This window comes from Thalassophryne amazonica, chromosome 17 (assembly GCF_902500255.1).
Source record: "Thalassophryne amazonica chromosome 17, fThaAma1.1, whole genome shotgun sequence".
NCBI classification, from domain to species: domain Eukaryota; kingdom Metazoa; phylum Chordata; class Actinopteri; order Batrachoidiformes; family Batrachoididae; genus Thalassophryne; species Thalassophryne amazonica.
In genome coordinates, this window is record NC_047119.1 from 16475042 (window position 1) to 16502793 (window position 27752).

General features: G+C 43.1%; 1 pseudogene; it reads left to right on the forward strand.

The window, feature by feature from the left end:
- The first annotated feature begins 2127 nt into the window (after window positions 1-2127).
- On the forward strand, window positions 2128-22982 carry LOC117530052 (annotated as a pseudogene).
- The last annotated feature ends 4770 nt before the right edge of the window (window positions 22983-27752 follow it).

The following is a 27752-nucleotide window of genomic DNA, read 5'->3' on the forward strand; positions in this document are numbered from 1 at the left end:
GACATCGAAAACCTGTGATGCCTACTTTTAGTACACAGAAAATTCACAAAAGGTATCGATAAGGGAATCGATAAGGAATCGGATCGATAAGCGGAATCAATAATAGTACCAATATCGATAAAATCTTATCAATACCCATCCCTAGTTATGATAGAAATCCCTAGTATGGCTCTAAATGAACTCGAACCACATTTTTTTCTCATTTTAGTGTAAAGATGAATGCACTCATGCATGTTATGATTATTTACAACATGTATTTGCTGACAGTATCAGTAAACTGTTAAATTTCCGTAAGAATTCTACTTATCACACAACTGAACCTGAATGCAGCAAGGATTCATCTCTGCAGAAATTTAAATGAGTGGCTGGAAATCTGTCACTCACCACTCAAAGTACCACTCTTCATTCCTCCAGGTTGAGCTCGTCGGCTTCTCGTCAGTCAGCTTGATGGACTCCACACAAGTCACGAAGGCAGTACACCACAAGAATGAATCAGAAAGACTAATCCACTGTAACATCTTTAAAAGCAAATTAGCAGATAATTTTATTAATAGCAGAGTCTTATACTTCTCTACCATTCCCAGGAATTTGACCTGGATGTGTTTTGTTGTGAGTAACTAACTGTTCATGCTTTTCTGCACAAAAAAGTGGCATTCATACTTATTTGGATTTGTTGCCAGGTATGTGAAAGGCTACCCCCCTAACTCTCCGTACATGGGAGCTCGCCCACTTTGTGCCATCTGTTGGCTGAGAAAGCTCCGTTTTGCTGCCTGCGCCTGGACCAGGTGGGCAGTCAGTCCGCTGTAACTTTGTCACTCAACTCCTTGCTGCTATCTGTCACATCCCTTCCTCGCTCCATCTGTCCTTTACGTCATTTAAGAAAAATACACATCATAAGTACGTGTTTGGTTGCTTCTTGTGCAGGGTTGCAGGCACAACATTTTTGAAGATGCGAAGGCATATGGTTTTAAGAACAAACTGATCATCGTGTCTGCTGAAACCGCAGGGAATGGCCTCTATAACTTCATTGTGCCTCTCAGAGCCTATTACAGACCCAGGAAAGAACTCAACCCTATTGTCTTGCTGCTTGATAACCCGTGAGTTTGCCTGAACACTTTCCCCTCCTTCCTTCTTAAATCTGACATTTCTCCATTTCACACTGGGAAATATCAAATATGCTAAAAGCCCATGACAGCCTGACTCATAGGACACGGCTGCGGAGGTGGGCCTCCATTGTTGGTCCTGATGTGAGGGTTCCGCTGCTGCTGCTGCTGCTCACATGATGGTGTGTTTTGAGCGACAAAGAAAATTAAAAACCACTTCGCTCAGTAGCGCCAGACAGTAACCATAGCAACTTGCTTTGCCTTGAACCTCAATAATATATAAATTGCTGAAAGGGGAGGAAAAGATGGAGAACATGGTTTCTTTTGGAGCTCGCCAAGGCAGTTTTCATCCGCAGCCCTGATGTGCCCCCCGTCAACCCCCTATTGTACGCCATCGAGGCTGTCATAGAAAGATAACAATAACCTCTTTCTCTCTCGCTCGCTCTCTCCTGATCTCTCTCCATTGCTCGCCGTCGCAAGCTCAAAAACACACGCCCACGCGCTTGGATGTGGACGACAGCAGTGGGCATCGAGTCAGCAGGAGAGATGTGTGTCTGTCGGCGCTGGTGATTAAGGACAGGCACTTATAAAACAGCTAAATCTGTCTGAGTGCAATCATGTCTCAGCTTCCAGACAAACTAAACAGGCACTTTGGCAAAGAGAATCCTGTTGCTGCAGCAGTGGTGCACATTATCACATGCACCATCCGATTTCTGGATCTGTTGCACATTGCCACATTACAATGAGGATGACATCGTAGTGCCACATCAGTCTCCACAATCATTTGGTTTTGAATTAGAGGACTAGTGACTGAGTGTCACTGACTCCAACTGTCTGACTCTATTAGTTCTGTCCTTGTTTATGCTGAATAAGCAGATAATTTTGTTATACCTTGATACATTTTTTTTTAAAACTTTGACAGAGAGGGGTTTGCATTTTTGAGAGATATATGTCACATGGCATCATTAAATGTGCAATGTGAGCCTACTGTAGCAGCGCCTCAATGTATAGAGATCAGTGAGTAATGCGGGTAGGAGGCATCAGATATTGGAAACCTGGGCTTCTGAGAAGGTAATCTATATATAATAGCCAAGCGGCCTCTGTATGCATGGCTCAATTCTGCCGAAAGCAGGGAGAGCTAACATTTGCTGTTTGGTATGCTTATGTATTTTGGGTCAAGGATGAACATTGCAAAAACGGGAAAGTTGATAGGACAAATAGTTCTTTGAGAAATTTGCGATTTTAGCTAACCATCAACAATGGACATTGTGCTGCAATGCACCATGGGAGTTCGCGGTTTGGGGGTTTTTAAATGTTGTTATTGTGGTTCATGTTAGTTTAACAGTGTTGTTAGTGTTATTGATTTATTATGTTTTTGTAGTTCAATTGGTTTAGTCAGTTCAGTTAAGTGTTATGTTGCTGTTACCATGAGTGACTTAAGTGTCATGCTCCCGTTACCATAAGTGAAAACTGTCGTGCTTTTAATGTCTTCCGCCACAGTCCCTGTTTGTCAATTTAAAAACACCTGCTTACAGCAGAAGGCAGAAAAGGCAAAAAGGTGTGTGTGTGTGTGTGTGTGTACAATCATGTACAAACTGTGGAGACCTGACATTTGCCGTTTGGTATGTTTATATTTTGGGTCAAGATAACGGTGCCCAAACTAAACGTGATACGATTAGTATTTTAGAGAAACTACATATATTAGCTAACAACCACTGAAAAACGGACATTGATATTTACATTCTGGACTCACACGTCACTCCAGCAGGGGCCGGTCAATCATCTATATATTAAACGCGTGAGTGCGTGATTTTATTTAGTAAGTTCAATGTAGGTACATTATATAATTGTAAATACATTAAAAATACATGGATGACACAAGAAAGTGAAAATACTTATTGTGTCTATTTAAAAATCAAATGACAAAATAGAAGTAAAAATAAATTAATAATAATAATGATGATGATAATAATCGTGTGTATATTACGTATAACAAGAACCAAAGTAATTCTAAAATCATTAAGACAGTAACTTAACATTAAAACAATTACATAAGTGTCTGTGTGGTCTTTCTGGTCAATGTATACATGATATATTGACAAAGACTTGTTTATCAAGGTGAAACTTGGTACACCAGGTGACCTCAGTAAGACATCAGAGAAGTTCAGCGTTGGCACATTGTTCATTGTAACTGTAGCCACCAGGGGCCAGCACTCTGAAATTTTGTGTACCCTATAGTGACAAAGAGTTCATGTGTAAGTTGCAGCTTGATTCACACAGTCACCCCATTAAGACTATACGAAATTGGGCACATTTCTTGTGTAACGGTGGCCACCAGGTGGCCAGTGTCTGAAAGTATTCACTATAACGCCACAAAAACTTTGTGGATTGTGAGGCAAATTGCTAAACAAGGTTACTTTGCTGAGAACTCTGTGTTTGGGCTTTTTTTATTCTAAATGTAGTCAACGGGGTGGGCCAAGTCTCAGAAACATTTCTATGCTATATTCTTGATAAAGACTGTATAATATTGGTATTCATGTTTCAATTGTAATTTGGCCACGGGGCATAGTCTCTGAAACCTAGGGTATGTGAGAGCTTGGCAAGATCTCATGATTGTGATCAGATCTTGCTACTGTAGACTAGACCTTGGCACATGGCCGAAGTTAGCTTTAAAGCTTTACTTTATTTAATAAATCAGTTAGTTTTGTTTTATTTTTTGAATTGTAATTGTTCTTATGAGTGCAACAATTTTGTTTTATTTTTCTGTGGTGAGTGTTTTTATTATGTAAAGATCTTTGGTAAATTTTGCCTACTTGAAAATGCTATAATTATTATTGTTATCATTATTATTATCATTATTAGTAGTAGTATTAGTAGTAAATATTCCGTTTTAAAGATAAGGTGTGCGTTGGGGATCTTGATTTATTGTTTAGGCAATCTTTATCACAATTCATTTTATTATTAGATGGTTTATTTATGATTTTGCGACATCTTTGGTTTATATTTTTAAATATTGTCATATGTAAAAAGAATTGCACATTCCAGTCAGTGCTTCAAATTACAAATGTAAGCAGCTGCAAAAGATTACTTTTCATAAGATCTTGCAGAGTTCAGTGATTGCATTACAAAGTAAAATATATTATGTGTAACTTTGACATGTTTTTATTTTATTTTATAAATTTAGGCCTGATACCACTTTTTGGAGGCCATCTGCTGCTTTCCGATGGTCTACTATAGGGCCGGGACGATAGACAAGTAAGTCTGTGATAGAACTGCTTGTTTTTCTTCGTAGTTCATCATACGTAACATCTAAAATCAAATAATTAGGAGAGCTTTTGTGTTTCTCAGATTTAATTAAGAGTACAATTACGTTCTGGGTAAGGGGAACCTCCAGCTGTTGGACCGTGCTGCCTGTTCTTCTCACTGTTGTTTTTGTATTGTGATGCAGTCTGGACAGCCTGCTGCAGTGGTGGAATTATCTACGCTGATAATTTGGTTGTGGTGGATAAAGAGAGTACAATGAGTGCTAAGGAGGAACTACATGGCTGATGCCAAAAACGATTGTCAATGTACAGACAATGTTCAGGTACTTCATCATGGTTGTTTTAATAATCATGCTAAACATTTTTTTAAACTAGGCAATAGTACCCATAGGCACAGAGACAGAAATGGGCTACAGCAGTCTGACATTTGACCCCGGTGATCTTGACATTTATCCAAAGATTGACCTTTGCTAACCTTTGCATTTCTGTAAGTTCGCCTACAGTGTGTGCCACTTTGAGCCAAATCAGGTTGAAAAGCAAATTCTTTCAAGTTTGCCAAAAGTAATTCATTAGCGGAGAATTTTGGGGTCAACATTCATTGACGTACCGAGTTTGGTGGAACTCATCAGAAGGGCCTTTAACAAAGCAAACGCCTTAAGGCAGTTTCTTCTTAAGGGCAAGCGTAGTGGAACAAACAAACACACAAACAAACCTGTCTTAGATCATAATGTGAGTTGGTAACCAATCTGTTGAGGTTTAATCTCTTTTGTCCCCAGATTATTTCCAAGTCTCAGTATCATCACAGAGCTGACTCACCCCGTCCAACATGAGGTTCATGGCAGTTCAGAGCGAAGGACTGCTATTCACTGGCTCTGTCCAAGCTGGAGAAGGTAACACCAAAAACAGAAAGGAATACGTATGAAGAGAGATGGTGATGTTTGTTTGTATGTGTGTGCATGTGTGTGTGTGAGGACTACTTTTGGCGATGCCATTCTGAGCTGTGCACTCAGAAATATTATCCATCAGTCCTTGCTTGTGTGTGTTCTTTGTGCAGAAAGAACGTGATAAGGGCTCAAACTTGGCCTCATGTTTCGCCTCCCGTTCGCCGCAGGCCGAGTGTTTAGGATCAGCATGTTGGACACTCTGCTCTACCAGGTTTGGCCCAAATTTCCGATTTGTTTGCTTGATGAAAGCTTCTGTGACATCTGCCATTATTAAGCAAACAGCGCCCCCTTGTGTTGATCCATGATACAAGCCTACCTGTGTTTTTTTTTTTTTTCTGACAGTCTTTTGTGAAGGATTACATGATCCTGATTGCAAGGTTGCTGCTGGGATTGGACACTACTCCAGGATCATGATACCTCTGTGCTGGTGAGTGGATGACAAAATTAATTTTTTTTTTACTTCATATGCAGTGGATACTATATACAGTGGAGTAAAAAAGTATTTAGTCAGTCCCTGATTGTGCAAGTTCTCCTACTTAGAAAGATGAGAGAGGTGTGTACTTTTCATCATAGGTACCTTCAATTATGAGAGACAACATGAGAAAAAATTCCAGGAAATCACATTGTATGATTTTTAAAGAATTTTTTTTGTAAATTATGGTGGAAAAATAAGTATTTGATCAATAACAAAAGTTCAGCTCAATACTTTGTAACATAATCTTTGTTGGCAATGACAGAGGTCAAATGTTTCCTGTAAGTCAGGTTTGCACACACTGTAGCTGGTATTTTGGCCCATTCCTCATGCAGATCTCCTATAGAGCAGTGATGTTTTGGGGCTGTCCGCTGGGCAACACCGGACTTTCAAATCCCTCCACAAATTTTCTATGGGGTTGAGGTCTGGAGACTGGCCTGGCCACTCCAGGGCCTTGAAATGCTTTTTATGGAGCCACTCCGTTGCCCGAGCGGTGTGTTTGGGATCATTGACATGCTGGAAGACCCAGCCATGTTGCATCTTCAATGCTCTCACTGATGAAGGAGGTTTGACTTATAATCTCATGATACATGGCCCCATTCATTCTTCCTTAACACGGATCAGTCGTCCTGTCCCCCTTTGCAGAAAAACAGTCCCAAAGCATGATGTTTCCACCCCCATGCTTCACAGTAGATATGGTGTTCTTGGAATTACAACTCAGCATTCTTCTTGAGTTGAGTTTTTACCAAAATGTTCTATTTTGGTTTCATCTGACCACATGATATTCTCCCAATCCTCTTCTGGATTATCCATATGCTCTCTGGCAAACTTCAGACTGGCCCTGGACTGACTTAAGCAGGGGGGACACGCCTGGCACTGCAGGATTTGAGTCCCTCTCTGCGTAGAGTGTAGCCTTTGTTACTTTGGTCACAGCTCTCTGCAGGTCATTCATCAGGTCCCTCCGTGTAGTTCTAGGATTTTTATTCACCGTTCTCATGATCATTTTGACCCACGGGATGACATCTTGCGTGGAGCCCCAGATCGAGGGAGATTATCAATGGTCTTGTATGTCTTCCATTTTCTTACAATTGCTCCCACAGTTGATTTATCACACCAACCTGCTTGGCTATTGTAGATTCACTCTTCCCAGCCTGGTGCACAGCTACAATTTCTTGTGGTGTCCTTCGACAGCTAATTGGTCTTAGCCATGGTTGAGTTTGGAGTCTGACTGCTTGAGGCTGTTGACAGGTGTCTTTTATACAGATAACGAGTTCCAACAGGTGCCATTAATACAGGTAACAGGTGGAGGACAGAAGAGCTTCTTAAAGAAGAAGTTACAGGTCTGTGAGAGCCAGAAATCTTGCTTGTTTATGGGTGACCAAATACTTATTTTCCACCATAATTTACAAATAAATTCTTTAAAAATCCTGCAATGTGATTTCCTGGAATTTTTTTTGCTCATGTTGTCTCTCATAGTTGAAGTGTACTTATGCTGAAAATTACAGACCTCTCTCATCTTTCTAAGTCGGAGAGCTTGCACAATCAGGGACTGACTAAATACGTTTTTACTCCACCATATGCTACGTTCAGGATATGTTGTTAAGTCGGAAACCATGAGTTGCAACTCGGAGAAATGATTTGAATGTGGTTGGGTTGGATTTCTTTCCTCTCAAACTCAGGTAGAAATTAATTGACATCATAACAACTACAATCATGGTGTAGTCAAACATGACTGTAATATTATGAATGCTATGTAATTACTTTAATATTTACTTTGTATGTGATAAGTTTGCATTCTTTGCATATTAGAGAAGTTGACAGTACAAAGCTATCTGCAGTAATTGGTGGCACCAATGAGTCAAGGCTACAGTTACTAGAATACACTCATCTGAGACATTTCCACACTGCTCATCTAAAGCTAGCAGCGGAAATAACACGTATATGTTCCTTCTAAAGACAGTAATAAAGCAATATATGTTACTGCGGGCATCCATATTGTTTTCCCAGTTGATCAAGAGAATGTGTTGGGAAGGTGTCGTAGCACGGACCCACAACAGGGGGCGCAAATGAACGGACAATGAATAAGCCAAAAAGGTAACAATTTAATGTTGCGATAATACACAACGAAACGTACTGTAATCTGCACAGTCAATTTAACACCAGGTGACGTGTGGGCAGGCTCGAAGATAGAAGACCCCCGACAAGAGAGAAGCTGCGTCTCACACGGCTTCCACCACCAACGGTCTGAAGAACACCGGAGCCGCCAAGTCCCGAGTCCCCAGGTGGCCTCTGTCTTCGGCTGTCGACCCTGGTACTGCTGGCAGAAAGCAGAAATATGATGAGTGAGTGTGAGTCCGCACACTCAGTAAATCCACAGTTAACGAGGGAGGAAGCGCCTCCACCTCCAAGCACACACTCGTGCAGCTCCTGTTTGAGCACTTATCTGGGTGGGAGGTGTTGCGAAGCCGTCGCTGAACACCTCAAATGCCACCTCCACAGACGAGTCTCACCGACAGGAAAACGGCTGCAAAGAAGAGTTTAGACAGATACACAGTCTTAAGTTCACAGAGAAATTACCTTGGTAATGGTAGTCGATTTCTCGGCGGGGAGGTGGAGTTGCAGTCCGGCTTTTATGGTGGTGATGATGAACGAGTGACAGCTGGTGCAGAGGATGAGTGACAGCTGTCACTTCTTCTGGGTCTGGCGCCCTCTCGTGCTTGGAGCCCGCACTCCAAGTAGGGCGCCCTCTGGTGGTGGTGGGCCAGCAGTACCTCCTCTTCAGCGGCCCACACAACAGGACCCCCCCCCTCAACGGGCGCCTCCTGGCGTCCGACCAGGCTTGTCCGGATGTCTTGCGTAGAACTCGGCCAGGAGGGCCGGGTCCAGGATGAAGCTCCTCTTCACCCAGGAGCGTTCTTCAGGTCCATACCCCTCCCAGTCCACCAGATATTGGAAACCCCGGCCCTTACGACGGACGTCCAGGAGCCTGCGGACTGTCCAGGCAGGCTCCCTGTCAATGAGCCGGGCAGGAGGCGGCGTAGGTCCCGGAGTACAGAGGTGCGGTGTGGTTTGAGACGGGAAACATGAAAGACAGGGTGAATCCGCAGTGAAGCCGGGAGTTGAAGCTTCACTGCGGCCGGGTTGATGATCTTGAGGATCTTAAAGGGTCCAATGAATCTGTCTTTCAACTTTGGGGAGTCGACACACAAAGGGATGTCCTTGGTCGAGAGCCACACCTCCTGCCCGGGCTGGTATGTGGGGGCCGGGGACCGCCGGCGGTCCGCATGGGCCTTGGCCCTCGTCCGGGCCTTTAACAGGGCAGAGCGGGCGGCCCGCCACACCCGGCGGCACCTCCTGAAGTGGGCCTGGACCGAGGGCACACCGACCTCTCCCTCCACCAGCGGGAACAATGGGGGCTGGTACCCCAAACATGCCTCAAAAGGGGAGAGGCCGGTAGCAGATGAAACTTGGCTGTTGTGGGCATACTCGATCCAGGCCAGATGGTGACTCCAGGCCGCCGGATGCGCGGAGGTGACACACCGAAGGGCCTGCTCCAACTCCTGGCCGTTGGTCTGGGGGTGGTACCCGGACGAGAGACTCACGGTGGCCCCCAGCTCCTTGCAGAAACTCTTCCACACCTGTGAAGAGAACTGGGGACCACGATCTGATACAACGTCCGATGGTATCCCATGCAGCCGCATGACGTGGTGGACCAGGAGGTCTGCCGTCTCCTGGGCCGTCGGGAGCTTCGGGAGGGCCACGAAGTGGGCCGCCTTGGAGAACCGGTCCATTATCGTGAGAATCACAGTGTTGCCCTGGGACGGCGGGAGGCCCGTGATGAAATCCAGGGGCGATGAGGCACTGGCAGGGGTTGGAGGAGGCCCGTCGTCCTCCGATGGTCTGCCTTGCCCCTGGCGCAGATGGTACAGGCCTGGACGTAGTCCCGGACGTCGGTTTCCAGGGACGCCCACCAGAAGCGCTGCTGGACTACTGCCACGGTCCTACGCACTCCGGGATGACAGGATAGCTTGGACCCGTGACAGAAGTCCAATACGGCAGCTCTTGCCTCTGGTGGGACGTACAGTCGGTTCTTGGGGCCAGTCCCTGGGTCCGGGCTCCTTGTCAGGGCCTTCCGGACGGTCTTCTCCACGTCCCAGGTGAGGGTGGCCACGACAGTGGACTCGGGGATGATGGTCTCGGTGGGGTTCGACAGCCCCGCTTTGGCTTCTTCTTCGTGCACCCAGGACAATGCATCTGGTTTTTGGTTCTTGGTCCCGGGGCGATACGTGATCTGGAAGTCAAAGCGCCCGAAGAACAGAGGCCAGCGGGCTTGCCTGGGGTTCAGCCGCTTGGCGGTCCGGATGTACTCCAGGTTCCGATGGTCCATGAAAACCGTGAAGGGCAACGATGCCCCCTCCAGCAGGTGTCTCCACTCTTCAAGAGCCTCCTTCACCGCAAGAAGTTCCCGATTGCCAACGGCATAGTTCCGTTCAGCGGGGGTCAACCTCCGGGAATAAAAGGCACAAGGATGGAGAACCTTATCAGCCTCCACGCTCTGGGACAGCACGGCTCGTATCCCTGAGTCAGAGGCGTCCACTTCTACTATGTACTGGCGATCAGGATCAGGCTGCACCAGAACTGGTGCAGTCGAGAACCGGCGTTTCAACTCCTGGAACGCGGCTTCGCACTGATCCGACCAGGCGAAGGGGACCTTGGTGGAGGTCAGGGCAGTCAGGGGGCTAACTACCTGACTGTAACCTTTAATGAACCTCCTGTAGAAATTTGCAAAGCCTAGGAACTGCTGTAGTTTCCTGCGGCTTGTTGGTTGGGGCCAATCTCTCACCGCCGCAACCTTAGCCGGATCAGGGGCGACGGAGTTGGAGGAGATGATGAACCCCAGGAAGGACAAAGAAGCACGGTGGAACTCGCACTTCTCGCCCTTCACAAACAGCCGGTTCTCCAACAACCGCTGTAGGACCTGACGTACATGCTGGACATGGGTCTCAGGGTCCGGGGAAAAGATGAGTATATCGTCCAGATATACGAAGACGAACCGATGCAGGAAGTCCCGCAAGACATCATTTACCAAAGCTTGGAACGTCGCGGGGGCGTTAGTGAGGCCGAACGGCATGACCAGGTACTCAAAATGACCTAACGGGGTGTTGAATGCCGTCTTCCATTCGTCTCCCTTCCGGATCCGAACCAAGTGGTACGCGTTTCTAAGATCCAATTTAGTGAAAATTTGGGCTGCATGCAGGGGCGTGAACACTGAATCCAACAGAGGTAACGGGTATCGGTTGCGAACCGTGATCTCGTTCAGCCCTCTGTAATCAATGCATGGACGGAGTCCGCCGTCTTTTTTACCCACAAAAAAGAAACCAGCACCCATCGGGGAGGTGGAGTTCCGGATCAGCCCGGCAGCTAAGGAGTCCCGGATGTAGGTCTCCATTGATTCGCGTTCCGGACGTGAGAGGTTGTACAACCTACTGGACGGGTACTCAGCGCCCGGGACCAAATCGATGGCACAATCATACGGTTGGTGCGGGGGAAGAGTGAGCGCCAGATCTTTGCTGAAAACGTCAGCAAGATCATGGTACTCCTTTGGCACCGCCGATAGATTGGGGGGAACTTTGACCTCCTCATTAGCCGTAGTGCCGGGAGGGACCGAGGATCCTAAACACTCCCGGTGGCAGGTTTCGCTCCACTGCGTGACTACCCCAGACGGCCAATCTATCCGGGGATTGTGCTTCACCATCCATGGAAAGCCCAAAATCATTCGGGAGGTAGGTGTTACATGGAACACTATCTCCTCCCTGTGATTCCCAGACACAACCAAAGTCACTGGTTGTGTCTGATGTGTGATTAATGGAAGCAGGGTGCCATCTAGTGCTCGCACCCGCAATGGTGTTGGCAGAGCCACCAGAGGGAGCCCTACTTCCTTTACCCATCTGCTGTCCAGCAGATTCCCTTCAGACCCCGTCTACCAGTGCTGGGGCGTGAAGGGTTAAATCCCCACAAAGGATTGTTACTGGGATTCGTGCAGATTTGCGGGGTTTTCCCGCGTGCGTGTTATGGCCCACCCTTAGCCCAGTTTCTAAGGATGGGCGTTGTAGTTTGACCGTTTGGGGGCAGTCCCTCTGCATGTGCTCGCAAGAGCCGCAGACAAAACACTCCCCGCGGGCCAGCCTCCTTTGTCTGATATTTGATCTTAATTTGGCCCTGCTCGTGTCCCTAGCCTCCTCAGCAGGGGGAGCTGTAGCCACACGGAGCTCTCTGGCAGTGAAGCGTGGGGACGACGTCACCTTGTCGGAACCGGAAGGGGGAGGGACGGCTCGTGCCCGGTCACGCCCCCCGGCCTGCTCCCGACGATGCTCGTTTAAACGGTTGTCTAAGCGTATAACTAAATCGACAAGCCCGTCAAAATCCCGCGGTTCCTCCTTAGCCAGTAGGTGCTCCTTAAGGACCGGGGACAGTCCATTTACAAAGGCGGCGCGGAGCGCAACGTTATTCCAGCCGGACCTCACCGCCGCGATGCGGAAGTCGACTGCATACTCGGCTGCGCTACGGCGGTCTCGCCTCTGTTGGGATGATCAAACACTTGTTTGAACTCCCGTACAAACCCAGTATAAGACGTTAGGAACCGTGAATTCTGCTCCCAAAGCGCCGTAGCCCATGCGCGTGCCTCTCCTCGAAGCAGATTAATAACATAAGCCACCCGGCTAGCGTCTGATGCGTACATGACAGGGCGCTGTGAAAAGACGAGCGAACACTGCATGAGGAAGTCCGCGCACGTCTCGACACAGCCCCCGTACGGTTCCGGAGGGCTTATGTATGCTTCAGGGGACGGTGGGGGGGTTCGTTGAACGACCAGTGGAACGTCTGATACAGGCCCAGGACCAGCCAGAGGAGTGGCTGCAGCAGCGCCCTGATCGCGCGCTTCCACCCTGGCGGTGAGAGCCTCCACCCTCCGATTAAGGAGGACACTCTGCTCGGTCACTAAATCTAACCGAGCCGTGAAGGCGGTTAAGATATGCTGCAGCTCACTCAACACGCCTCCCGCTGACGCCTGCGCTCCTGGCTCTTCCATTGGCCGTTCAAGCTCGGGTTGATGCCCCTCGGAATCCATGACGATGGCCGAGAAATCCTGTTGGGAAGGTGTCGTAGCACGGACCCGCAACAGGGGGCGCAAATGAACGGACAATGAATAAGCCAAAAAGGTAACAATTTAATGTTGCGATAATACACAACGAAACGTACTGTAATCTGCACAGTCAATTTAACACCAGGTGACGTGTGGGCAGGCTCGAAGATAGAAGACCCCCGACGAGAGAGAAGCTGCGTCCCACACGGCTTCCACCACCAACGGTCTGAAGAACACCGGAGCCGCCAAGTCCCGAGTCCCCAGGTGGCCTCTGTCTTCGGCTGTCGACCCTGGTACTGCTGGCAGAAAGCAGAAATATGATGAGTGAGTGTGAGTCCGCACACTCAGTAAATCCACAGTTAACGAGGGAGGAAGCGCCTCCACCTCCAAGCACACACTCGTGCAGCTCCTGTTTGAGCACTTATCTGGGTGGGAGGTGTTGCGAAGCCGTCGCTGAACACCTCAAACGCCACCTCCACAGACGAGTCTCACCGACAGGAAAACGGCTGCAAAGAAGAGTTTAGACAGATACACAGTCTTAAGTTCACAGAGAAATTACCTTGGTAATGGTAGTCGATTTCTCGGCGGGGAGGTGGAGTTGCAGTTGCAGTCCGGCTTTTATGGTGGTGATGATGAACGAGTGACAGCTGGTGCAGAGGATGAGTGACAGTTGTCACTTCTTCTGGGTCTGGCGCCCTCTCGTGCTTGGAGCCCGCACTCCAAGCAGGGCGCCCTCTGGTGGTGGTGGGCCAGCAGTACCTCCTCTTCAGCGGCCCACACAACAGAATGCACGCTTTTTGGAACTTGGAAGTTCCCTGTGTGGTTTTTCCAAGAATTCTACTGTCTTGAATGCAGCAAAGAAAACTCAGCATACTCTGTGGCTTTTATGCATTAATTTCTTTATCCTGATAAATAAAAAATAAAAAGAATTCAAGCTTTTCTGTATAACATGAAAAACAAATCTCTACAGCATGATGTAAATTAAATATCAATATCAAAGCCAAATAATGGCTTGCGTCAGTAATGGTACCCTTTAGTAAATACAACCCCAATTCCAATGAAGTTGGGACGTTGTGTAAAATGTAAATAAAACAGAATGCAATGATTTGCAAATCCTCTTCAACCTATATTCAATTGAATACACCACAAAGACAAGATATTTAATGTTCAAACTGATAAACTTTATTGTTTTTGTGCAAATATTTGCTTATTTTGAAATGGATGTCTGCAACACGTTTCAAAAAAGCTGGGACAGGGCAACAAAAGACTGGGAAAGTTGATGAATGTTCAAAGAACACTTGTTTGGAAACAGGTGCATGTCATGATTGGGTATAATAGGAGCATCCTCAAAAGGCTCAGCCATTCACAATCAAAGATGGGGCGAGGATCAATAGTCCAACAGTTTAAGAAAAATACCCTTGGGACTCTTAACAGGAATGTTGGGTTCAGAAAATGAATGAATGAATATGTCTTGGGGTTCTTTTACATTGGTCATTAAGAAGTAAAAACAGTATGGTACTGTACAATAAACTGGCCTGGAGTAGGCTGTTTTTTGGCTGTTGCATCACCACTGGCCAGTTCATGGTAGAGTGCAATGGGAGAAGGACATTGTTACAAGGAAACAGATCATGTCTAGACATGAATTTCACATTTGCCTACTGGCAAGCTGTACATTTGCCTACTGCCAAGCTGTAAGTGAGAATTCATATCTTATAAGAAAATCCTATTTTCTTCCACTACACCACATAACTGGTGATGCACCAGATAAAAGCTGCTCCATACATAGCCTCTCCGATCAAACAGAAACCTAAAAACTCCTATGGAGTTGGCACAGGTGTCTTGGTGGCTTCCCTCACAAAGCTTCTTCTTGCACGTCGATTCAATTTTTGAAAACTGCTTACTCCAGACAGATTTCCCACACAGTACCATGCTGTTAATTGTTGATGATGTATTCAGTGACTTCAGTTTGTGGATCCGTCCCCAAACTATATCTCTTGTTCCAGATGAAAGTAACTGAGGAAGATCTGTGGATTAGTACTTATGGCAGGCTGTTCCAAAAGCTCTGTTCCTCAAGTGCCGAAATCCCTATTGGCATCTACCGGACGGAATCTCACATTTTTTCCACATCTGAGGTAAATTAAATTAAGAATACAGTAATATGCATGTCATAGGGCGGTGTCCTCTCAGGTAACCTGCTGTATCTCCAGTCTCAGGTGTCAGTTAATGTTGACGACTGCGAGGACTCAAAGGACAAGGGGGAGGAGTCTCGCAGCAACGACCAAACAGACCACCCTCTGCTGAGGAAGAAGAGCATGCAGTGGGCGCGCCGTCTCAGTAAGAAGAGCACAAGATGGCAAGGAATGAGCAGGGAGTCGAGCAAGGACCACGGACAGCGCATCGCTCAGCAGCGCATCAACCTGTACCGACGCTCCGAAAGGGAAGAGCTGTCCGAACTAGTCCGCAACCGCATGAAGCATCTGGGCCTGCCCACTTCGGGATATGGTGACATGCATCACTAACTTGTCTTGAGCTCAATCAGCCGAGTTAAAGAACTGTATTACGGTTTCTGTCATATGTCAATCACTAATTCCTGATTGTGTTTGACTGTTTGTGTTGCCGCAGAAGATCTAACCAATCTGACGGCCAGTGACGTCATGAACAGAGTGAATCTGGGCTACCTGCAAGGTGAGCGGTGTTCCACGATGATCCTCTGACGTCACTCTGACAGTTTACTGAATGAGGTGATGTTTGTGTTTCAGATGAGCAGAATGATCACCAGAACACGCTGTCCTATGTCCTGATTAACCCCTCGCCCGACACCCGGCTGGAGATCAATGACGTTGTGTAAGCACAGCTCCTTAGTGATTTTCTCAAACACTGCTCTGGTGCTTCAAATGCAACTGTGCTGAGCATAAAGTAAATGCATCATGTAACCAGTGGTACTATTTTATGATTCTGTACATTGAGACAGTTTTTCTTATTTCCCGCTCACTCGTGGATGGAGTTGAACACCTATAGAGAGATGAATTTATACTATGTGATTTATAACTCTGCTGTGGCAAGAATGTAGTGTAAATTTGGTTGAAATTAACACCAGAATCTTAACACTTTACGCCTTAATGCTGGAAATGTGACACTGACAAATTTGCTGTGTACCCTGTGCGCTCTGCACACTGAGATATACACATAAGGAATGTTTATGAGTGCAGTGGTAAGACTATTTGTATGAGTTGAAAGATGGAACATACCTTTCAGCGAAGTGTCAGCCGTGTGGAGTAATATGTTTCATCTTTTTCATCAAAAATATTCTTTCTATTCCAGGAATTGAAATGTTCATTATTTGTTTTATATGACACTTCAGTAGATCTGCATCATTTGATATTCGACTTAAGATTAGACATGCGTTTCTTGACTAGTCGACCAATGAAAAACATTAGTTGAATAGTCGTGTACATCAGTCATCGACTAGTCGGCGATTAAATTTGACATTGAATGAATTAAGCAATTTTGAATGTTCATGGTGAAACTCAAATGTGACATTTATTTTAATAAATCTAAGAACAAAATCACAAATACAAAAAACAGCATTAGCATTAAGACAATACTGGGTCACCCCCACCCCATATTATTTTGTCAGTATTATAATTGTATTGGGACCTCTCTGAGCCCCTGTCAATCATGGGCCCCTAGAATTCTCCCCTTTTCGGCACCCCTGGCAAAAGTTCATACACTTTCTTCACTGAGTGGGGTTGTGGCAGCTCCAGTAGGTCTGTTCTTTTGAGGGTTAAATGAACTTAATAAATGGCTTTTGACTATTCGACTAATAAAAAAATACTTGACTAATCGGATGTTACCTAGTCGCAGTTGACTATTACGACTAGTCGTCCCATCCCTAGTGTGGAGCAGACCTCTGCTTCTTCAATCCAGTGAAAAATTATGACAAGAACTTGTCCGGTTCTTCATCTGACAGCTGCTGAAGATGTCCCAGCAAACACTGCGGCTGCTGGAGTTACGTTCCTTGTATCATGGAAGCATTTTTTTTTTTTTTTTTAGGAGGAGCTAATGGAGTTGTGCAATAGTATGAAATGAATGGGACAAAAATGCACGCTAGTGACGTCGCCCATGCAATGAGACTAGTAATGTCTCACGACATAGACTCCACCAATCAAATGACAAGGATCTGTTTAGGTGTCATATAAAAGCTTATGAATACTTATTGTCAACAGAGAGTGAACTTTAACAGACTACATGTAGTTGACTAAGTGTTGTTGTTTCTTTTACTATTACATCTTAATATAATGACTTATTTGTGACTTCATTATGAAGCAGTTTATATTAATTGATCAGAAATATTTTACTAATTAATATGAGGTTTGTTCACATCTCTAACCTCATTGGTAGTGGATACATTATGGTAAACATGGCTTTTGGGGCTATGTTTTGCTTGACCTTGACCTGTGACCAATCTGTTCGGAAAGTTAATCACTGGGAGACAAAAACTTGAGTCTCTCTCTCTCTCTCTCTATCACACACAGACACAAGCAATTAGAATATCCTGGTCACATGGCAGCAGGCAGCGTAAACAGGCACTTTTTGCCTGCACAAAAGACTAATGGCTGTCCACACTTGTTCTCAGCTTTTATCTGATTTCTGATTTTCTTACCAAAAGGGTTGTCATAAATTGATACAGTGCTATTCAAGTCCAGACTTAAGACGCACTTATTTTCCCTTTCATATGGCTAGCATACTGGTACAGTTTTGTTTTACGCTTTTTACTCTTTTAATTAATTTTATTAGTAATTGGAGCGGGCCGCGGCCTCAACTTTACCTGAATTCTGGGTCTTTTAGTTAAGTTTAGGGCTAGCGGCCGGCGATCACCTTAGTATTCCTTCTGTTTTCTTGCTGTTTAATGCTGGCAAATTTACGGTATTTTTTGTCTTTCTGATGCCTGATTCTGTTTTTTCTCTCTGTTTAAGGTGCAGCTCCATCCAGAGATGGGAGTTGTATTTGTGTTGGCAACCCTCCTGTCCTGTGCGCCAATAGCATTTCTTGTATATTCGTCCGTGAATTGTTCTGTGAACTGTTGTGTAATTTATGTTTGTAGCATGGCCCAAGCAGAGGGTCACCCCTTTGAGTCTGGTCTGCTTGAGGTTTCTTCCTCAGAGGGAGTTTTTCCTTACCACTGTTGCTCTGGGGGTTGGTAAGGTTAGACCTTACCTGTGTGAAGCGCCTTGAGGCAACTCTGTTGTGATTTGGCACTATATAAATGAAAATAAATTGAAATTGAAATTGCCATTCAAAGCACAGCAGCACTGTGACGGTGAAACAGTTATTTAGTATATTTGCTAAATACTCTCGTGTTGCACATACTGACTCAGATCTTTGTCTGTCCTCGTAAAATAAGGTGTGTGCCAGTCTAGAATTTTTCAGATTCAAAATAGAAGAAAAATCAAAGCAATACAGATAATTTCTCTGTAATTTAGACCAAAAAAGAAAAAAATACAGTACAGAAAAAAGGGAATTCAAATTAAATCGAAAGAAAACGGAAAAACAGAACAGGTGTAATTTATTTATTTTCTTTTTCTCATAATTTTGGTTAAATAATTGAAGCAGCAGCAACAGTGGCGGCCACCAGGACACTGACACACAACAAGGCTTCAGAAGTAACCAGATCATTTTGTATGAGTTTATCTTATGTTAAAAGTTGTCAAGGTGGGAGAAAATAGGAGGCTGTTTGGTCTTCACCATCAGAACTCAATATCTGAGAGCAGACTATGTACAAGTTTCTAATATGTATATGTCACATACATGAAAGCGTGAAGCTCTTCAGCATCTCACCATGTCATTTAGGTCCTTCAGACTTTGTTTTCAGTAAATGCTCCTGGGGAGCATTATCATGGCTAAAGACCCCCCAACTATGACCCTCTTAAACCCCCCCCATTTTAAGCTTTTTTATTTATTTGTGTTTTACGTGCCTGCAAATTCCTCATCATCTCCTTTAGGTCCTTCAGACGTTATTTTCAGTAAATGCTTCTGGGGAGTATTAGCATGACTAAAAATGTTCAGCTTCTGGGGAGCTTCGACCCCCCCCCCAGTTACAGCCCTCTTAAGCCCCTGCCATTTTAAGCATTTTTTAAAATGTAGATGTAAATTAATATTCAAAGTTTTCAGCTAGTTGACAGTAGGGCTGCACCAATATGGCCAAATTATCATATCTCAATCTTGTCATATCAATATGATACACGATATGACTATGATTTCACACAAAGTGCAGAAAAAACCAATCAATCAATCAATCAATTTTTTTATATAGCGCCAAATCACAACAAACAGTTGCCCCAAGGCGCTTTATATTGTAAGGCAAGGCCATACAATAATTATGTAAAACCCCAACGGTCAAAACGATCAAAACAGTAATAATACCACACTCGTTTGGCATTCATCATAAGGTTAGGATACTGTGCCCTCCATAAGTATTGGAACACTTGGTATTTCACACATTTATATTTTATAATGCCATTTCAAACACCAAAAATACAAAAATATATATATATATATATAAAGAATAACAATTTCTAAAATGATCTTCCTCAAACTCTCTAAAACTTGATAATACCTGTAAATAATAATCAGCTTTATTGCCAGTTTTCTTCAGACAAGTTGGGGGATGGAAACATGAACACTTCCAAGTCACTGAATATGTCTTGGACTTTAGTTACATCAATTATGACAAAATACAAACGTTTCTTTCACCAAAACATCAAATCTAGGCTTTCATCTCAGATGTACTTTCTGGCAAATTGTACAACCCCTGGCAAAAATTATGGAATCACCGGCCTCGCAGGATGTTCATTCAGTTGTTTAATTTTGTAGAAAAAAAGCAGATCACAGACATGACACAAAACTAAAGTCATTTCAAATGGCAACTTTCTGGCTTTAAGAAACACTATAAGAAATCAAGAAAAATAATTGTGGCAGTCAGTAACGGTTACTTTTTTAGACCAAGCAGAGGGGAAAAAAATATGGAATCACTCAGTTCTGAGGAAAAAATTATGGAATCATGAAAAACAAAAGAACACTCCAACACATCACTAGTATTTTGTTGCACCACCTCTGGCTTTTATAACAGCTTGCAGTCTCTGAGGCATGGACTTAATGAGTGACAAACAGTACTCTTCATCAATCTGGCTCCAACTTTCTCTGATCATCATCCCCAAACATCCTTTCAATTGATGGGATAAGAAAAGTGTCCAAAATGTCAACGTAGACTTGTGCATTTATTGATGATGTAATGACAGCCATCTCCCCAGTGCCTTTACCTGACATGCAGCCCCATATCATCAATGACTGTGGAAATTTACATGTTCTCTTCAGGCAGTCATCTTTATAAATCTCATTGGAATGGCACCAAACAAAAGTTCCAGCATCATCACCTTGCCCAATGCAGATTTGAGATTCATCACTGAATATGACTTTCATCCAGTCATCCACAGTCCACGATTGCTTTTCCTTAGCCCATTGTAACCTTGTTTTTTTCTGTTTAGGTGTTAATGATGGCTTCCGTTTAGCTTTTCTGTATGTAAATCCCATTTCCTTTAGGCGGTTTCTTACAGTTCAGTCACAGACGTTGACTCCAGTTTCCTCCCATTCGTTCCTCATTTGTTTTGTTGTGCATTTTCGATTTTTGAGACATATTGCTTTAAGTTTTCTGTCTTGACGCTTTGATATCTTCCTTGGTCTACCAGTATGTTAGCCTTTAACAACCTTCCAATGTTGTTTGTATTTGGTCCAGAGTTTAGACACAGCTGACTGTGAACAACCAACATCTTTTGCAACATTGCGTGATGATTTACCTTCTTTTAAGAGTTTGATAATCCTCTCCTTTCTTTCAATTGACATCTCTCGTGTTGGAGCCATGATTCATGTCAGTCCACTTGGTGCAACAGCTCTCCAAGGTGTGATCACTCCTTTTTAGATGCAGACTAACGAGCAGATCTGATTTGATGCAGGTGTTAGTTTTGGGGATGAAAATTTACAGGGTGATTCCATAATTTATTCCTCAGAATTGAGTGAGTCCATATTTTTTTCCCTCTGCTTGGTCTAAAAAAAGTAACCGTTACTGACTGCCACAATTATTTTTCCTGATTTCTTATAGTGTTTCTTAAAGCCAGAAAGTTGCCATTTGAAATTACTTTAGTTTTGTGTCATGTCTGTGATCTGCTTTTTTTCTACAAAATTGAACAACTGAATGAACATCCTCCGAGGCCAGTGATTCCATAATTATTGCCAGGGGTTGTAGCTGAACTGAAAAATTGTGGGCTCCAGGCTGTTCACAAACAGGGGCAAAAACATAACCTCCTACTTCGTTGGTGGAGATAATAATGAGAAAATGTTTGTGCTTCCATCATTTTGCTGTAATTGTTAACAAGCTAAATAAGAGAGAAGCATGCCATCATTTTCCTGCTGTCTCTTACACAGGTACTTGATCCGTTCGGACCCTCTGGCTCACGTCCCTGAGGAGCCTCCCGTCCACACCAGCAGTCTGAGAGGAAGACACGAGTCCTGCACAGACGCCAGACAGGACACGCAGCTCTGATACCACATGGACTGATGCTGGTGATCTCGGTCTTGGTCACTCTCACCGACTCTTTTTCTGGCCCTGGATATTATGCCCGGTGGCATGTGACTGCGCTCAGGCACTGCAGCCCCTCATTGTATTGTACGAGTGCCTCATAGCTGGCAGCAGAGGACATCTGACGTCACCTGTGACATTTTCATCCTCTTAACACACACAAAAAGCACATTCTCTTCTGTGAAAGCTCTTTTTGAATGAGCAGTCAGGGACACGCTTGTTAATAAATAAATACAGGTAACGCGAGAGTTCAGTCAGAGCTGCTCTTTGGCGCATTATTGTGAGCTTCTAAATTTTGTTCTGAATTATCTTCTTTTCACCTCATTCCTTTTTCGGTTGAACTGTCTTCTGAGAAAGTGAAAGTTGAACAGAAAGCTCAAAGGGGGTTACTCAGCTCTCTGTATGTCAAGGTGGAGCTCCATCCATCACATATGAGCTCGTATCAGATAAACTGACCTATGTGAAGATGCCATTAGAAAGCAGACACGCACACTTTATAAGGGACGTCGCGACAAAAGTCGTAGTGATATTGGCCACGTTTAAAAAAAAAAAAAAATACAATTCTGCACAGTGGTGTTCTGAAAATCTGAGCAGCTGCAACGCAATGCGCAGCAGCACCGTGTAGTGACTAACAATGTATTTCAGTACTACTACTTTGTAAAAAAATAAAATTAAAAAGCTCAAACAATATAGAATTCTTTATCGTTTTGTAGAACCTGTCGCCATTTTCAATTTTTGGCAGAAACCGTGTCAGTGAGTCATAAAGAGTAAAAACACACACATACTGCAGGCATGGCAATACAGGGTAAGTAGTAGTAGTAGTAGTCGTCGTCGTAGTAGTAGTAGTACCGCAATGTATTGTTCATACATTGTTAGTAGTGTACATGGCACTACAGGGTAAATAGTAGTAGTAGTAGTACCACCATGTATTGTTCATAGTCTTAATACTACTGGGTTCTGCCGTAGCCACTAAGTGTCAGAATGCCATTGTGTGGAAATGTCTTAAAGCTACAGTGTGTCAAATTTAGGGACTTGCATTAGCATAAATGGAATATAGTATTCATAACCATCTCTTCATTCGTGTAAAAGTTCCTGCAAGAACAAACTGATGTATTTTCATAAGCCTAGAATGATTCCTTCATATCTACTGTACATGGAGCCCCCCGATGGAGGTCGCTGTGTTACACTGTCATGTTGATACAGTAGCCCAAAAGGGACATATTTTTGGAAGACTGAAGCAAAAAGATGAATTAGTGGTTGCTCCCCTATACATCATCTCTAGGTTGCTAGTGTAGGCTAACAACATTGAGAACCCTCATTTTGTGAAAGGATAAATACTAGCATGTTACCCGTGGGGATCCATGGGTTCTAGATTGGGTAGTGTTTAGAAAATAGGTAGCTGACATTTTTTCAGTGGTGGTAATAATTAAATAATAAACGTTTCTATAATGATTTTAACAAGAAAGTGCAGGAAATTAAAATGGGAATAATTGTATTTATTTAGGACATTTGATTGATGTCATGTTTTACAACGGGCAAGGTTGAGATGTTTCCTTTGTTCAGAGCTTGTCTGGTTATCAGGGACTGATCAGTGATGATATTAACATCCATTGTTCACAATTCTTACCTGATATCCCTAATTTCTCCAAAACTATGAGTCAACCTTCCATTTTCCCATTGTTCATCCTTGACCCCAAATACATAAGCATACCAAACGGCAAACGTCAGCTTTCCCCAGTTTCTCCATGATCGAATTACACACACGCACACAGAGGCCACTTCCCTTTTAATATTTAGAATGCTTATCACAAGAGAAGGCAAAGGAGCATGAATCTCAATCACCAAAAAAAGCAAATTCTTGAAGGGAAATGTGACTAGCAACAGCATAATGCACTAAATCTTATTCACTATTGCTTTAATATGTACATTATGTTTTAAAAACATGTTTTTGTAACTTAATCACAGAAGTAGTAATTAAGTGGTGTTAATGGTAATGTCTAGCTTAGGGTTCAACCCTTTACAGGCCATGGCATTAATATTGTGCCATCCTTAAATGTTCAAAAACATTTGTACTTAAACTTCATTTTGTTGGACTTTGTTAATTAAAGTGATAAGAAAGGAGTGCCATTCTAGTTGTGACTGTAATAATTTGCAGTGGTTTATGTGACGGATGATCGAAACAGGTGTGAAGAGGAGGATAAAATGAAACAATTGACAGAGGTACGGCACGTGAAACATCCGCAAACAAACATTTCATCCAAAAGAGCACATTTTATTCAAAATAAACATACATTCACACTGAAATAAGACTTGTAAGATCTTTGAACGCCTGTAACAGAACTTCAAAATAGTGACAGCTTTTTTTGATAAATACAAATTACACGTTTGCAAAGAAAATGTACAAAATGCAGCAAACAAATATCAAGTATTGTGCAGTCCTCCCCCACATTAAACCGGCTACTGGCTGTCAATCACTGCAGGAAAATTGCTAATACAACCAGACAGCTGAGTGCCAGAAGCTTCAGGAAAATTTCATCTGTCACCAGAATCCAGAGGAGCAGTTAAGGAGCAGCAAACAGCTCGTTGGCATAGTTCAGTTTGGTTCAGCAATATGAGCCTGTAGAGGGCGTCAGATGGCTCCTCTGAGAGCAGAATATTCATGTTAATACAGTGTCATATAATGCACTGAGCCACGAAAGGGCTATTCTGGAATAAATACTAGTACGGGTTTCCCACTTCTTCCCCTTCACAGCACCACAAAGCTCATCAAAAACCTTTAAAAAATAAAATAGGCATCACAGAGCGCGCACCTTACACCTCAGTCCAACATAAATAATGGTCATTTACAAAACACTCTGTAGGTTTAAAAAAGAAAAAGTAAAAATGCTTTTAGTTACCTTTATCTTAAGAGCTCAAAATCTGTAAAGATCTTAGAGTTACATGACATGCAGTCACATGAAAAGGGTTTGGCACCTTTGAGCTTTTACACATTTATTTATTTTTAAGACATCTAAATCTTAGAAAAGAATTCAGGCTTTTCTATTATAACATTTCTAAAATCATGAAGGTACAGCAGGTGGACTGTTAGAAGTTATTAAAAATAAATAGAAATTATTTGATTCTTAATTTTTAAATAAATTTTAATATTACCCAAAATATACTTATAATTAAAAAAATGTATATAATCAGAAGTAATAAATTTAAGTTACTTGAGTAGTTTAATAAAATACATATATGGAAACAATTTAGTCTATCAAAACTGTGATTAAAGGTTTGGATGAGCCATAGATTTTTAGAGACATCCTTTAATATAATAAAATCATCATTTTTACAACCAGTTTTATTTAGACACCTCAGGAGATGTACATATGCACATTTCCATGTTATTAAATATGTCAGATTATTTAATTAAGAAATTAAAATATTAAATCTTTGCAGTAGGCAGTTCTCAAAAACTGGCTTCCCTCACTCGTCTCCTTGGATTTTGACTTAGTTTTCGAGAACTGCCAAGTCCAGACAGATGCACTATACAGTATTATACTGTTTGTATTTCTTAATGAATGATGAAAATGAAGTCCAAGACATATTCAGTGAATTGGAAATGCTCATGTTTCCATCCCTTGACTTGTTCAAAGAAAACTGGATGTAAAAATGATGAAAGTTGTGTGATACTAACAGTGCCTATTCTTAAGCATTCCATTATTTTTGGCTTTGGTATTTTGTTTAATTCATATCATGTTGTACTGATTTGTTTTCATAGTGAATTTAAAGAGCATAATTTAAAAATAGAGAAGCCTGAATTCCCTTTTTTAAGTCTGACACCATATTTAATGACAAATACAAAGTATACAAGCCCAAAAGTGCCCAAACTTTTTCCTGTCACTCTCTGTGAAAATTAAGTATGGCAACAACATTCTAATATGTACAGCAGACATTACTGCACCCACACACGATTTGTGATTAAAGAAGCACTTTCAGTGAGCTTGACCTTTGACCTGCTGTCCTCAAAACCAACAGGGCTCTTGGGGTCTGTGTGCCTAATGCCTAAGTCCCACGAGAGCAAAAATAGGACAGCAGCCTCCTTGTGATGAGGGAAAAATGGTGGTCGCCTGGTGATTTTGGTGAATCATTTGCGGCAAACAGCAGTGCCTTCAACCTCTGTGCAACCACGTTCGATCACAAAACAATTGCACAGGTCGCCCGGCGGAAGGTGCTGAGTGAGCTCACTGTGGCTCCAAATAATTGGCATCTCATTTAATAATGTGGACACATTGCTCACACTTTGGAATCAGTTCAGGTGGACACATTGCTCACACTTTGGAATCAGTTCAGGTCAAACTGCACCCCATCGCAAACCACACAATTATGAGCGATGTGCGGATCAGCGCCGACGTCACCCGAACCCACGACATATAAATCACCCACCCTGTTCAGCTTTACACTTATTCAGAACACGGTCACAGACACAGTCACACATGCACAGACCTACTTCAGCTCCAAGTAAAGTTCACTGTGTGAAAATGTAGATTCATTATCTTGGAGTGGTGATGTAGTGCACTGACTGAGAGAGAGAGAAAAGGAATAGAAGTGGACAGCTCCGGTGCTGAAATTGTGGCTCCTTGTTAAGAGCAGGTGATCTGATACAACCCCTGGCAAAAAATTATGGAATCACCGGCCTCGGAGGATGTTCATTCTGTTGTTTAATTTTGTAGAAAAAAAGCAGATCACAGACATGACACAAAACTAAAGTAATTTCAAATGGCAACTTTCTGGCTTTAAGAAACACTATAAGAAATCAAGAAAAAAAGATTGTGGCAGTCAGTAACGGTTACTTTTTTAGACCAAGCAGAGGAAAAAAATATGGACTCACTCAATTCTGAGGAATAAATTATGGAATCACCCTGTAAATTTCCATCCCCAAAACTAACACCTGCATCAAATCACATCTGCTCGTTGACATTAACCCTATGTCATGAAATTGACCCTATGTGTCTTTTTGCAAGGAATGTTTTCACAGTTTTTGCTCTATGATAAGATGTATTATCTTCTTGAAAAATGATTTCATCATCCTTAAACATCAGAAAAGTGTCAACGTAAACTTGTGCATTTATTGATGATGTAATGACAGCCATCTCCCCAGTGCCTTTACATGACATGCAGCCCCATATCATCAATGACTGTGGAAATTTACATCTTGTCTTCAGGCAGTCATCTTTATAAATCTCATTGGAACGGCACCAAACAAAAGTTCCAGCATCATCACCTTACCCAATGCAGATTCGAGATTCATCACTGAATATGACTTTCATCCAGTCATCCACAGTCCACGATTGCTTTTCTTTAGCCCATTGTAACCTTGTTTTTTTCTGTTTAGGTGTTAATGATGGCTTTCGTTTAGCTTTTCTGTATGTAAATCCCATTTCCTTTAGGCGGTTTCTTACAGTTCGGTCACAGACGTTGACTCCAGTTTCCTCCCATTCGTTCCTCATTTGTTTTGTTGTGCATTTTCGATTTTTGAGACATATTGCTTTAAGTTTTCTGTCTTGACGCTTTTATGTCTTCCTTGGTCTACCAGTATGTTTGCCTTTAACAACCTTCCCAAGTTGTTTGTATTTGGTCCAGAGTTTAGACACAGCTGACTGTGAACAACCAACATCTTTTGCAACATTGCGTGATGATTTACCCTCTTTTAAGAGTTTGATAATCCTCTCCTTTGTTTCAACTGACATCTCTCGTGTTGGAGCCATGATTCATGTCAGTCCACTTGGTGCAACAGCTCTCCAAGGTGTGATCACTCCTTTTTAGATGCAGACTAACAAGCAGATGTGATTTGATGCAGGTGTTAGTTTTGGGGATGAAAATTTACAGGGTGATTCCATAATTTATTCCTCAGAATTGAGTGAGTCCATATTTTTTTCCTCTGCTTGGTCTAAAAAAGTAACCGTTACTGACTGCCACAATCTTTTTTTCTTGATTTCTTATAGTGTTTCTTAAAGCCAGAAAGTTGCCATTTGAAATGACTTTAGTTTTGTGTCATGTCTGTGATCTGCTTTTTTTCTACAAAATTAAACAACTGAATGAACATCCTCCGAGGCCGGTGATTCCATAATTTTTGCCAGGGGTTGTATATACAGAAACATGTTTGGATTGCTTTATGAGGTGAGGTTAAGTAATTATTACCAGAAATTCTCAGTAGC